The 13,950-nt window shown below is 57.4% G+C and overlaps 1 pseudogene; it reads left to right on the top strand.

Annotated features, from left to right (window-relative positions):
• The first annotated feature begins 2,991 nt into the window (after positions 1–2,991).
• Positions 2,992–13,290, top strand: LOC131094052 (low affinity immunoglobulin gamma Fc region receptor II-like; annotated as a pseudogene).
• Positions 13,291–13,950: the final 660 nt, after the last annotated feature.

The following is a 13,950-nucleotide window of genomic DNA, read 5'->3' as shown; positions in this document are numbered from 1 at the left end:
GGTGGGGATGGTGTTGCCAGGAGTAGGGCGTTCAGGGGATGTGGGGAACCAAGAATGGGTGTCCAGGATAATGGGGGTCATGGGGAATTGGGGTCTCCATGCCTGTGGGGATTCAGGGATGGGGGTGCTCTGGGAACATGCCCCCTGAGGGATTTGGTGTCATGGAATGTGGGTCCCAAGGTTGGGGGTGCAGGGGAAAAAAGGGGACCCTTGGGAACAGGGGTTCTGAGGGAAGAAGCAGCCCATGGTATGGGATCAATGCAGTGGTGGGTGGTGGGCAATGGCAGTCCTGGGTATGGGGTGCCCAAGGAGGAGAGACCAAGGCAATGGGGGTCCCATGGTTGGGTTCCCATGGGAATTGGGGTGCCAGGGATGGGCAGTGGCTACATGGGCACAGGGTTCACAGCTCCTTTCCAGGGTGCCTCAGATTTTGGGGTGACTCAGAGCCCAGCAAAGCCCTATCCCTGAAGCATTCCAGGGCAGTCCTGGGAGTCTCTGTGTCCCTGCCCCACACACCCCTGGGTCAGGTCCCCCCATTTCCTGGCTCAGCAATCCCAGGCAACACTTGAAGACCAACTGGTTCAGACCAAAGCCATAGAATAAAACCAAAAATCTTTCCCACACCATTATTTTCCCAATATGTAAAAACTCAGTGAAAATACAACTGGAAAGGTATAAATTCTCTGCTTTATAGAATCCATTGCTTTCCCACTAAGCCACTCACAAACAAACCACAAACAAATCACAATGAAATGAGAGTTTTCAGTACCCTTTGGGAGCCCATTGGTACATGCCACAGCAGCGTTTGCTTGTGGATAACACAGAGTGGGGAATCTCCCTAAGTGTCCAACAGCTCCATGGGATTGTTCCCTGCCTGCTGGGCAGCAACCCAGCCCCTAAGGAAGCCTTTTCTTGGGCCATCTTTAGGAACTCTCCCCATTTTGCTCATTCCCACCCTGAAACTTCATTGACTTCTCTTGGAGGAAGAGAAGAAGCTCTGTCCATCCTTGGGACAGTGCACAGGAATCTGTGGAAATGCCCCTGTGTGCCTCAGGGTCTCATCCCCTGGTAAATCCACTCCAGCCTGCTCTGAATTCCCCTGCCTGGGCACTCCCTGCTCCTGCTGTGACACTCCTGTTCCCCAGACCCTCGTGTGCAGCCCCTGCTCTGTATTTCCACACTTTCCCCTCTCTTCTGGTGTGCACATCCAGATCACAAACATTCTTTCCAAGAGGTTCCAAAGGTCTGCAGGTTTTGTTCAAGAAGGAGGGTCCAGGTCAGGTTGTTGAGTAGATTGTTGTTGTCTTTGCAGTAGTGCTGGGGCTCTTTCTGTTCCTTGGGGAGAGGGACAAAATGATCAATTGCTGCATTTCTGGACTGGTTCCCTCGCAGCTGCCCCTGCAGGGGTTTTTCCAGCCAGCCCTGATCTGAAAACCATCAAAGGCCCTCACAGAGCCACTGCTTGAGCTCCCTTTGGGGTTTTGTGCTTCTTGCAGGGCTGAGCAAACCACAGCTCAGCTCATCCTGTGGGGGGGCCTTTTTCCACCCACAGAATTCTCCGCTCTGCAGCAGCTCTAAAGCTCCCAGAATGAAAGCCAAGGGGGCAGGGGGGACCCTCAGGTGCAGGCTGCCCCCTGGGGCTGGGCAGAGCAGGGCTGGGCAATGGCCATCCCTGTGCAGTGGGGCTGGGCCATGGCTGGGCCCCATCCTTGCATTGATGGGGTCTCCAGGATATGCCACCCCTGGGACAGGCACCCAGCCAGGAATGTGCAGGGACATTTCTGGAACTGCCACCCCCCAGGACAGGACACCCCATTATAGGATGTCTCACCCCCTGGGACAGGATCTCCCAGCTGAACTCCAGAGGAGAGACCTTAGAGGACAGTAGCCCCCTGTATGTGCCCCCCTTGAAACAGAGAATACCCCCTTTTCCCATCTGACTCTCAGCACAAACGGCCTCTTCCCTCTCGTCCAGGACAAAGAAAGTCAAAGTGCTGAGGGAGCACAGCCCAACACCTCCGTTCCTCAAATCCTCCTCACCCTTCCCTGCACCCCCTGCTCCCCATTTCCCCCCTCTCCTGGGTCCCCCAACCCTGCTCAGGTGCACCCCAGGATGTCTGATCCAGGAACCAGGGGTGAGGGGATATGGTAAAAAGTAAGGAGAATAAGGAAAAAAGAGAAATAAAGAGAGGAAAATGTCAGGGGCAGGCGAGGACACAGAGGCCGAACTACCCAGGACCCCCATGCAATGCCTGGCCAGGAAACGAACACCCCAAGGGTGATTATGTGGGGCCTAGCCTCACCCCAAAATCTGAGGCACCCAGGGAAGGAGCAGTGACCCCAATGTTCCCCCCCATACTGCCCAACCCTGGCACCCCCATTCCTCTGGGACCCCAACCTTGGGACCCAATTTCCTTATGCCACCCCTTCCCAGAGACCCCCATCCCTGGACTGCAATTCCCCCAGGATCTCCAATCCCAAGGAACACCATCCCAGTAATTCAAGACCATGGGACACCACTGCCCTTGGGGACCTTGATTCCCCCAGGACCACCATTCTCACAGGGTCCCCTTTCCCCTGGCACCCCCATTTCATGATCACAAAGCTCAGAAGGCCACATTGTTCTGGGACCCTCATGGCCAAGTCTGAGTCTACCCAATCCTTGGGACACCCATTTACCTGGGACCCCATCCCTAGGCACCCCATTCTCCTGGACACTCATCCCTGGCTCCCTACACAGCCTTAGACTCCAAATTGTGGCAACATCATGTCCCCACCATGTCCCACCATCCCCCACCATGTCCCCAGACTATGCAGCCTTGTCCCCAGCCGGTCCCCAGCTTGTGGCCACCCTGCCCCCACCAAGGGCCACCTACACGTGGGGACAGACGTGACCTCGCTTCCTTCCCCTTCATCCCAAGAGCCGCCAGCCAGGGGAGCGCTGGCCACAGCAGCGAGTGACAGCCAGTGCACATGGCTGGGGACACCAGGATGGCCGGGAAGGTGGCGCTGCTCCTGTGGGGTGAGTGCCCCGGGCATGGGCCTGACACCCTGGGGATGGGCCCTGGTGAGGCAGAGACTGGTGGGGAGGGGGCACAGAGGGCTGTGAGGTCCCTTGAGGTCCCCAATGGCAGCAGAGGCAGAGCAGGGCATGGAGCTCAGTGTGAGCAGAGATTTAGGGTGGCTTTAGGGACAGAAATAGGGGAACTGGGATGTGGAAACAGGAACAGGGAGATAGAGATGTGGGGACAAGGATGTGGCAGAAGGAGCCTTGGGTTTTGGGGACTGTGGGTATAGGGACAGGGGAACAGGGATACTGGGACATGGAATGGGGCCACGTAACATACGGATGTCACCTGGCCATGGGGAAAGGTGCCATTGGAATGGGATCATGGGCACAGGACTGACGAAGTAAAAGGAGACGACCATCCGATTGATGAGCATCGAACTCCAATTTATTGATCAATCATGCATATTTTTATAACCGTGTTAATCAAGTTCATACATATTGCAAAACCCGAGCTCATCATTGGTTACAGATCAAACACCAACCCCTCCTTTTGTTTTCAATACCTGTGGTTTGTTTATTGAAACCAAGATTTGTGTTCTCACTCTGATATGAAGGGTTCTCAAAACCTCCATGTCTGTTCCCAAAACAGCCAAGGACAGAATGTTTACCTGTTATGAGAAGACTGCCTGAGAACCCTGCTGTTTAGAAAAATATGCCTGAGAACCTAGTTATTTACAGAAACAGGCTTGGGAACTGCTGCTTACAGCTGCCTTTTACTTTTCCATCAGCTGTATATTTTCATGGCCTCTTTCTTTAAGCCATGTTTGAACCAAGCTCTCCACACAGGACCATGGGACTTGGCCGTGGGGACAAGATCCTAGGGCTGGTGGAGGTGGGCAGTGCAAACATAGGGTGTCCACAGTGTCCCCATGACCCTCACCCAGCCCTGTCCCTTCTCCCTTCCAGCCCAGATCCTCAGCCTCGCTGGTGAGTCCTCGGGGGATGCCAGGTCCCCACCCCAGTGTCCCCAACCCTGCAATGGTCCTGGCAGGCTGGTGTCCCCTGTCACTCACAGGTGCCCAGACCACCCAGCTCCTGGTGGAGCCCCCCTGGAGGCCGGCGGTGCTGTGGGACCGGGTGACACTGACCTGCCAGGGCTCGGGGACAGCTGGTGACACCACCTGGTACAAGGATGGGCAGCGCTGGGGGCAGGAGGAAGGTGACCATTTCACTGTCACTGAGAGAGGCAACTACATGTGCGAGAGACCTGGAAGTGGGTGCAACCCACCTGTGAACGTCTCAGATGGTGATGGTGGTTTGTGTCCCCAGCTTGGCACCCACAGGAACCCTGAGAATGCTGGATGAGCTCTACTCCATGGGTCACCCTCTGGTGTGACCAGAGAGTGTCCCCTATACAGGGGGACATCCCAGAGCATCCCATTATAGGGGGGACAAAATGTGTTGAAATTGTGTTGAAATTGGGGAAACCTGGTGTGCTGGCTTTGACCCAATATGGTGGTCCTGATGATATCAGGACCCTCCAGACCCCTGTGATGTGACAGCACCCCTCTGTCCCCCAGACCAGCTGGTGCTGCAGGGGCTGGCGCAAGCACTGCTGGAGGGGGAAACACTGACACTGCGCTGCCAGTACAGGAAGGAAAATGGGCCAGTCCAGTGTTCTTCTACCGCGAGAAGATGGAACTGGGAGGGCTCCACAATGGGTCCGAGCTGTCCCTGTCCCCTCTGCAGCTGAACCACAGCGGCCGCTACCAGTGCAAGGCCTGGGTGAACAAGAGTGTATCATGGGGATGGGAGGAGTCAGTGCTGGTGACAGTGACAGTGCATGGTGAGCACCTCACAGCCTCCACCCTGACAGCCCCCTAACGCCTCGCCAGGGATTCGGGGTCACCTTTCCCAAAGCCCCCCATTTCCTGCCCTGAGCTTGTCCGGGGACCAGTGCTGGAGGGTCCCCCCTGGCCCACCCAGGGGTCCCCCCTCACTCTCAACTGCCTTGCCTCAGCACCCCCAGCCCCCTGCAGGCCGAGCCATCATCCTGCACCTGTTCTACTAGGACAGGCAGGGGGTGGGGGGCCCACAGGGGTCCCCGCAGTTGCTGGTGCAGGCCGTGGGGGTCTCCCACTCGGGGAATTACAGCTGCCAGCTGTGCACCGAGGGGGGAACCGTGTGGAAGGGCAGCACCCGGCTCTGCGTCACAGTGTGCAGTGAGTGCGGGGATGGGCACGGGGAGCCCTCACAGCCTCCTCTAATCCCCTTTCCTGGGCATCTCCATGTCCCCCAGACACCATGCTTGTGTCCCCTGCCTCTGCCCTGTGTCACCTCACCCCTCTGTAGTGTGAACCCATCCACAACATCCTCCATCACACCAATCCCCCTTGTCCCTACCCACCCACACCAGCTGCCAGCGTCTCCCTGTGCTCTCAGCCCAGTCTGTGTCCCCACAGTGCCCGTGGCCAATGCCACCATCACCCTTGGTACCCTATCACACTAGGTGCGTGCAGGTGACCCCGTGACCCTGCACTGCTCAGTGCAGGTGGGCCCAGCCCCTGTCACCTTCACCTGGCTGCACAATGGGCAGGAGGAGACCCAGGGTCCCCTCCTGGAGCTCAGGGCAGCCGATGGTGGACATTCAGGCACCTACCAGTGCATGGCCACCAACCAGCTGGGACATGAATGGCACCGCATGTTCTGGGCACTCAGCCCAGAGTTGGCCCTGTTGGTGACACCGTGGGGACACAGGGACACAGGTAAGGTCACACAGGATCATTCAGGGTCGAAGGACCCTTGGGGTTCTAGGTGAACCTGATGTGTCCCCCTCTGTTTCTTGCAGTGGCCACAGGGGTCGGTTGGGCCCTTTTCTTCCTGCTCCTGCTCGTGGGTGTCATTGTGGCCTGGCACCGGTGGCACCGTGTGGGTGGGTGACAATATGGGGACAGGAGGTCCTAGGGAGCTGTAGAGGGCCCAGGAGTGTGGGCATGATAGGGCAGCATCCATAGCCCCAGAATTGTCACCTTGCCTGGGGGTCCTGTAGGGTTTGGGGAGGTGCTGGAGGGTCCTGCAAAGATGTTGGGGGTTCTTTCAGGGGCCCTGGTGGTGTTTGGAGAGTCTCTGTCCCTGCTGGGCTTTGAATTCTTGAGGCTGAGTTGGCCCAGGGCACTGGGGAGGCTCATGAATTCTGGGGGGCTTTAGAGATGCTTGGGAGTCCTGAGAGGAATTGAGGGTCCTGTGGGGGTTCAGGAATCCTTAGAGGGGTAGGGGCCTGGGACCCCACAGTCACCCTTACCCTCTTTCCTTTGCAGCTGCCAGGAATCAGCAGGAAAGGTGAGTGGGGTCTTCAACCATGCGTGCCCTTTTTCCCACATGACACAACTCTCCATCGCCTCCCACACATTGTCTTTATCCCTACAGCCCCCCCCCCCCTGATCCCCTGGCCCACCCAGAGGAGGGAGAGGTTGTGTACACCCACGTTGTGAGCACCAAACATGTGCAGCGTGAGTACTGTAGATTGGGGGGACAGTGACAGTGGTGTCACCCCTTCCCCTTTGGTCCCCCCAGCCGTTCTGTCCTGCAGGGCCCTCTGGCGTCACCGACTACCAGTTACCCTGGGTGGCCTACGTGGAGCTGCAGGGACCCCAAGGGCGACCAAGAAATCCCAGTGACATCAATGAGGTTGTGCCGTGACACTGGGGGCAACTGGGGGGCACTGGGTGTCCCCACCCATGGGCACCCACTCATGTGTGTGCTGCCACTACAAACTGGCCCTCCCTGTGGAGGCACAAAGATCCCAAAGGGCTGAGAGAAGAACAATTTCCTGAAACAGCAATGAGAGGGAATAAAACCAAAAGCTCCAGCAACAAGGTTCAGATTCCAAATTTTCACAAAAAGATCAATTTCCTGGGGAAGTCCCCAAAAGGAACAAACCCTGGAAACTCTCCCCTGCACAATTCCTGCACCAGAGGAACCTGCAACATGTAACTTCCTTGCTCTGATGGCTAAAGCAGCCTTCAGGAGGCTCTGGATTCTCTTGTGCCCTGTCCCAAATTCCTCCTCTCCCCTGTTGCCCCCACGAGGATGTCACAAATGACCTGTCGGGGTTCCAGAGCCTCCCCCTTCTTCAGAGCAGGTCAGGATCCGGCCATGGCACAGGGTGGGATGTCAGAGACAAGAAAAGTTTGATATCTGGAGACATTGTGGAACACTGTGTCTAGCAGGGATGGGTCAGACTATACTTTTGCTGTGATAGGGCCCTGTCTGTCCATCAGTCTGTCAGCCATGGCACACTGGGGACTGTGTGACGCCCTGCCAAAGCCAGCTCCTGAGTGGTCGGGTTACCAGAAGTGCCAGCTGGGGAGAGGGCACTTGGTGGCCTAACTGGCTTAAAAGCCAGAGTATGAGGCGGCCCAGTCCATGACCATGTCTGCTCTTGGGGTGTCTGTCCCATCCAATCTGGAACCCAGGAGTTGGCAACTCATTTAAATAAGAAATATCTGGCAAGGAAATTGGGAGCACTCCTGGAATGAAAAGAAGACCCATGCTAAAACTTTTATTAATTTTAAAAATGATGGGTCTTCCAGGCCAAAGTGTAAGAAAAGGAATACCAGCTCTTTTCTTGGAAATTTATAAACCAGAACAGAACAAACAACACGAACCCAGAACTTTCCCTCCTGCTCAGCGCTGTTGGTTTTTATGGCAGTTATAACTGCGACCAGTAGGGGGCACTGCAGAGAGCCCTCCCGGCCAGCAGGGGGCACTGAAGGGAGCACTCCTGGCCAGCAGGGGGCGCTCCACTCCAGCTCCTTCCCCTCAGAGGTCATGGCGGCCTCGGACGGGAGGGAGGAGGGGAAATCCCTCCTTTTACAAACTCACGGGCACCAATCGCTCCCAGCAGCACCACCGGCAGTGGGCAGAAACCGCCAAGGCAGCAGGTTGGATCCCAGTGCCCAGTGGCAGCGTAGCAGTTTCCTGGGGCCAGGCCCACACCATGCACAACACCCGTGGCCACTCTCCATGATCCCGAATGGAAGGAAGGCAGCACCTGACCCCAGGCAGGTCTCGGGTCCACAACAGCACCCCCGGTTGGCTTTACACCACAATTCCTGCAAACTATCAGCCTTTCAGTCAGGTGAGGAGGGCAGGGCTGGAGCAGCTTTGGGCCCACCTGGAATCCAGACAGGGTCACTCCCCACAGCCCCACCACGGCTGTGGGTGAGCCCCTGTTTGATATTTCCACACTGTTCCCTCATGTCTAGCAGCCATGGTCAGAACCAAAAGATTCTTCTCAGGCTGTTACAAAGGGCTGCAGGTTTGAGACAGGAAGGATGATAGACCTGATCATGTTTTTTGAACAGATTGTTGGTTGTTGTCTTTGAAGGATATTTGGGGCTCTCTCAGAACCTTGGGCAAAGGGAGAAAATGATAAAATGCTGCATTTCTGGACTGGTTCTCCCTCAGCTGCCCCTGCAGGGGTTTATCCAGCCAGCCCTGCTCTGAAAACCATCAGAGGCCCTCACAGATTCACTGCTTGGGCTCCCTTTAGGCTTTGTGTTTCTTGCACGGCTGAGCAAACCACACACAGGCCTTTTTCCCCTACAGAATTCTCACCTCTGCAGCAGCTCCACAGACTCAGACCCCCTTGGAATCTGTCTGGGGTGACGCCCTGACTGCTGACACCTTGTGGAGGCTGTGCTGGGCCACGAGCCTCCCAAAAATCTGAGGCACCCAGGGCAGGACCCTGAGACCCATGGGTCCGTCCAGCCACTGCCCATCCCTGGGACTTACATTCCTTTGAAAATCAAATAATGGGAGCCCCATTCCTATATGTTCCGCATTGCATGGGACCTCTATCCCAATATTTACATTCCCCAGAATCTCCATGGCCCAGTATCCCATTCCCAAAGAACCCTCTCCTATTCATTTCATCCCCTGAAATCCTCCTTTCCCCAGGACCTTGATTCTCCAAGGACCCCACTTCCTACAGGACCCCACATTCCCCCAGCATCTCAATTGCATGACCCCAAATCCCTGCAGCCCACATTCCCCTGGGACTCCCATCTCTGAGTCCCCCCAGCCCTGGGGACCCCTATTCCCATGGCACCCCCATCCCTGGTGATTCCTCCTCTTCAGGATCCCCATTTGCAGGGCCCCCATCCCTGGGACTCCCAATTCCCCTGGACACACAGCCCCAGCTCCCAAAACTTTCTGAGCCCCCCACTCCTGGGAACACCATGTCCCACTGTGTTCTGTCCAATCTTGTCCCCTCTCTGTCCCATCCCTGCCCACAGCCTGTGCCCAGCTTGTGGCCACCCTGCCCCCACCAAGGGCCACCTACGCATGGGGATGAGACCTGACCTCGCTTCTTTCCCCTTTGGCTGAAGAGCCACCAAAAAGGGGACAGCCTACCCCGGCAGTGAGTGACAGCCAGTGCATATGGCTGGGGGCACCGGCATGGCCGGGAAGGTGGCACTGCTCCTGTGAGGTGAGTGCCCTGGGCACGGGCCTGACACCCTGGGGGTGGAGAGGGGACAGGGCACAGGGGGGCTGTGAGGTCCCCTGAGGTCCCCAATGGCACAGAGCCAGTCCATGTTACCCACAGCAGACCTTGATGGGACTCTGACTGATGCAGGATTTTGGGGATGGGGATGTGGGAGACAGGAATGTGGGGACTGGCACCTTTGGGCTGAGGTAGCTCAGGGCATAGGGACAAAGGAACTGGGATGCAGGGACAGAAGGGGACAAGAACGGTGAAGATGTGGCCATGGGGATGGGCTCATGGGGATGGGATCATGAGCTTGTGGGGGTGACCTGGGCAAGCATGGGCTGTGTCTGTGATGTCCTCATTCCCAGGGTGTCCACAGTGTCCTCATGTTCTGCCTCAGCCCAGGATGGCTTCAGTGTCCCTGTTCCCAAGGTGCCTGTGCCACATGGACTCTGTGCATGGGTGGCTGTGACACAGACATGTCTCCCTTCTTCGCCAAATATCTTTTGGGGACCACCATCACACACTTTCCCACTGGAGCTGCAGTCCCCATGGGGATAGCTTGGGGAAGCCATCATGCCCTGTGCCCCCGGTGGCTCTGTCCGCACAGTTCCACCCCCACTGAGCCCTGTCCCTTCTCCCTTCCAACCCAGACCCTTGGCCTAGCTGGTGAGTCTTCAAGGGATGCCATGGCCCCACCTCGCTCTCCCCAGCCCCACTCTGGCCCTGGCAGACTGGTGTCCCCTGTCACCCCCAGGTGCCCAGACCACCCAGTTCCTCATGGAGCCCCCCTGGAGGCCGACGGTGCTGTTGGACTGGGTGACACTGACCTGCCAGGGCTCAGGGACAGCTGGTGATGCTACTTGTACAAGGACAAGCAACGCCTATAGCAGGAGGAACGCGACCACTTCACTATTAACGTGAAAGGCACCCACATGTGTGACAGACCTGGCACTGGGTGCAGCCCCCCCATGCCATGACAGTCTCAGACACTGAGGGGTTTTGGGTGTCCCCAGCCTGGAACTCACGGGGACCCCAAGATCTCTGGGTAGTGTCTGCTCCATAGGTAATCTCCTGTGTAACCAAAGCCCGCCCCCCTCCTCTGTGGACATCCCAGAGCATCCCAGTGTGGAGAACCACATGTTGGAATTGGGTACCCCTGGTTCCCTGGGTGTGACCCACTGGGGGGACCCTTATGAAAATGGGACCCCCAGTGTGACAAGACCCCTGTGTCCCGCAGCCCGGTTGGTGCTGCAGGTTTTGGCACTGGCACTGCTGCAGGGAGACACGGTTACACTGTGCTGCCAGCGCTGGCAGAACATGCCACTCAAAGAGGTGCGATTCTACCATGGGGACAAGGAGGTGGGGAGGTCCCGCTATGGGGCTGAGCTGTCCCTGTCCCCTCTGCAGCTGCACCACAGTGGCCACTACCGCTGCAGGGGCTGGGTGGACACCGAAATGTCAATGTGGGCACAGTCGGTGCCAGTGACAGTGACAGTGCATGGTGAGCACCCCCACGGATGGAACTCCAATCTCCTGACTCTCCCAAAGCCACTTCCCAGCAGACTCAGAGTCACAGTCCTCACCTCCCCTCTCCTTCCCAGAGCTCTTCTTGGTGTCGGTGCTGGAGGGTCCCCCAAACCCACCGTGGGGTCCCCTCTGACTCTCAGCTGCCTCAGCACCCCCAGCCCCCTGTGGCCCCGAGCCCCCCTCCTGCACATGTTCTACCAGGATGGGCAGGTGGTGGGGGGCCCACAGGAGTCCCCGCTGCTGCTGGTGCCCACTGTACAGCTGCCAGGTGCACTCTGAGGGGAGGGGCCATGCAGAAGAGCAGTGCCCGGCTCTGTATCACAGTGCACAGTGAGTGTGGGGATGAGCGCAGGGAGCCCCCACAGTCTCCTTGGGCCCCCAGCACTGCATAGGGACTCCCAGTGCTCCCTGACACCTGCTCTGTGGCCCTAAGCTTTCCCAGATCTGTCCCTGGCTCCCCTCCTCCTTTCTCGGGTCTTTCCCCAGATCCCCCAGCCCTACATGGATACCCCCATCCTTTCCTGACACCTTTTCCATGTCCTGCCCTCCATGCCCCAGGTCCCTCCCCAGGTTCCCCATTCCTCGCCCATGTCTCGCTATCCCTCACCAGGTCCCTTCAGTCCTTCTTGCTTCCCCCCACCCCTCTCTGAGGTCCCCGCACGTTCCCCAGGTCCCACCATCCTCTCCCTGGGTCCCCATGCCCTCCCTGGTGTTGCCCCACTCCCTCTCCAGGTGTCTCTCCTCCTGAACACCCCATTCTCCTGTTTCCAAGCCTCCCCATCTGTGTGCCCCCTCTCCCACACTGGGGTCCTGCTGCCCCTCCCTGACTGCCCCGGGTCCCTCACTGTCCTCTGCTGTCCCCCCGTCCCACAGGGGTCCCGCCCTCAGGGGTGTTCCCCAGGATGACAGGTGGCACTTGGGGACAACCTGGTTCTGGGCTGCACAGTGGCCGTGGTGACAGGTCCCCTGTCTTTCTCCTGGCACCGGGAGGGCTCAGTGGCACTGCTGGGCACTGGCCCCTGCCTGGCGCTGCGCCACACTGGGGACAATGACAGCGGCCAGTACCTATGCCGGGTCAGCGACGGGGACAGCGTGGCTGAGAGTGACCCCCTGAATGTCACCATCCTGGGTCAGCGGGACCCTCTGCCTGGGGGTGACCCTGCCCACGGCACCCCCATAGCACCTCGCCAGGTGCCAGCCCTGTCTGTGTCCCTGCGGGGAATGTGTCCAATTTATGTCAAAAGCCCACGCTTATGGAGGAAACGATTGGCCGCGGCAACAACGTCCAGTTATGGACAACACAGGACAAACCGGACCAGGGACATCAGCTTTTTTTTTTATTTTCAGCACATCAGTCTCAAGACATTGTTAAACAATGGAGACAGGATGTTAACAGCTCGCTGATCCACAGGGAATGCCAAGGAGGTGTGGCATTACAGCATAGCATAAAACCATCTCAGCCTAGATTTCAGCCAATCATACATAGAACAACACATCTTGACAAGCATTCTATCCAATCTTATAAAACACACATAATGGTAGTTAAAACAAAGACTGGCTCATAAGAGACAAAGAACAGAGCTCTATTCATGCTAACTTTCTGAAGATATTCGTTAAATAACCTTGTTGCCGTCAATAAGCCAATTCTACAGAGGCCTTTTGTTATTTATCACGTATGCTCTACTGCTTAGAAAACTTTTTTGCTGTGTTTGCAATGCTAACAAAACTTCAGTCTGAGGCCTATCCTTTTTTAACCATTTCCTAAAACCCTCTGACTTTATGAATTCCTGCATGTCCCCACAGTGCCTGTGGCCAATGCCACCATCACCCTCAGTCCCCTGTCACACCAGGTGCCTGCAGGTGACAACGTGACCCTGCACTGCTCAGTGCAGGTGGGCTCAGCCCCTGTCACCTTCACCTGGCTGCACAATGGGCAGGAGGTGGCCCAGGGTCCCCTCTTGGAGCTCAGGGACATTGATGTGCGACAGTCAGGCACCTACCAGTGCGTGGCCACCAACCAGCTGGGACATGATAGGCACCGCGTGTTCCGGGCACTCAGCCAAGAGTTGGCCCTGGAGGTGACACCTGGCTCATCCTGGGTCACAGGTGGGGTCACACAGGGTCACCAGGGTGTTACTGACCCGCATGGTTCAGGGTCACCTCAGTGTGTCCCACTCTATTCCCAGCAGTGGCTGTGAATGTCGGGAGGACCCTCCTATTCCTGCTCCTGGCTGTCATCGGGGGCTGTCACTGGTAGCACTGCAAGGTTGGTGACAATGGGGGGGATGGGGGTCCTGGAGTGAGGGAGAGACCCCAGAGTGGAGTCAGAGTTCAGCAGCACCCAGGGCCCCTGAGCTGAGGGAAACTGAGCCTGCAGTGACCTCGGCTGGAGGTCTTGGGCATGTGGGGGGAATTTGGAGGGTCTTGGTTGTACTCCAGGGTCATCGCTAGGTGGGCTTTGAGGAACATTGGGGTGGCACTGGGAGCTCCTGGAGAGTTTGGTGAGCTCCTGGAGGGCTGTGCAGGGATGTTGGATTTTTGGGTCCTGGGGGAGTTTGGGGATGCCCCTCTCTGCAAGGCTTGGGTTTCCAGGGACAAAGTGGTTTGGGGGCACCAGGTGATTAGGGCCCTGCGGTGGTGCAGAATTTCTGGGGGCTTCAGGGGTGCTTAGAGTGTCCAGGAAGAATTCATTAGGAATTGGGGTTGAAATGGGGATTTGGGGGTCCCGTGTGTGATTTGAGCTGCCGAGATCCCAGGAATGTTCAGGGGTCCCAGTGTCCCCTTGGTCACCCCCTCCCATTTTCCTTGCAGCTACCAGAAAGCTCCAGGACAGGTGAGTGGGGGGCTCAGGCTGGGACTCCCCTTTCCCCCCCCCCAGACACCACCAGCACCCCCTTATCCCCACAGGACCCCCCAG

The sequence above is a fragment of the Melospiza georgiana genome, chromosome 28, assembly GCF_028018845.1.
Source record: "Melospiza georgiana isolate bMelGeo1 chromosome 28, bMelGeo1.pri, whole genome shotgun sequence".
Classification (NCBI taxonomy): Eukaryota; Metazoa; Chordata; class Aves; order Passeriformes; family Passerellidae; genus Melospiza; species Melospiza georgiana.
Note: the sequence above shows the minus strand (reverse complement) of the source record. Positions and strands in the feature narration are given on the sequence as shown.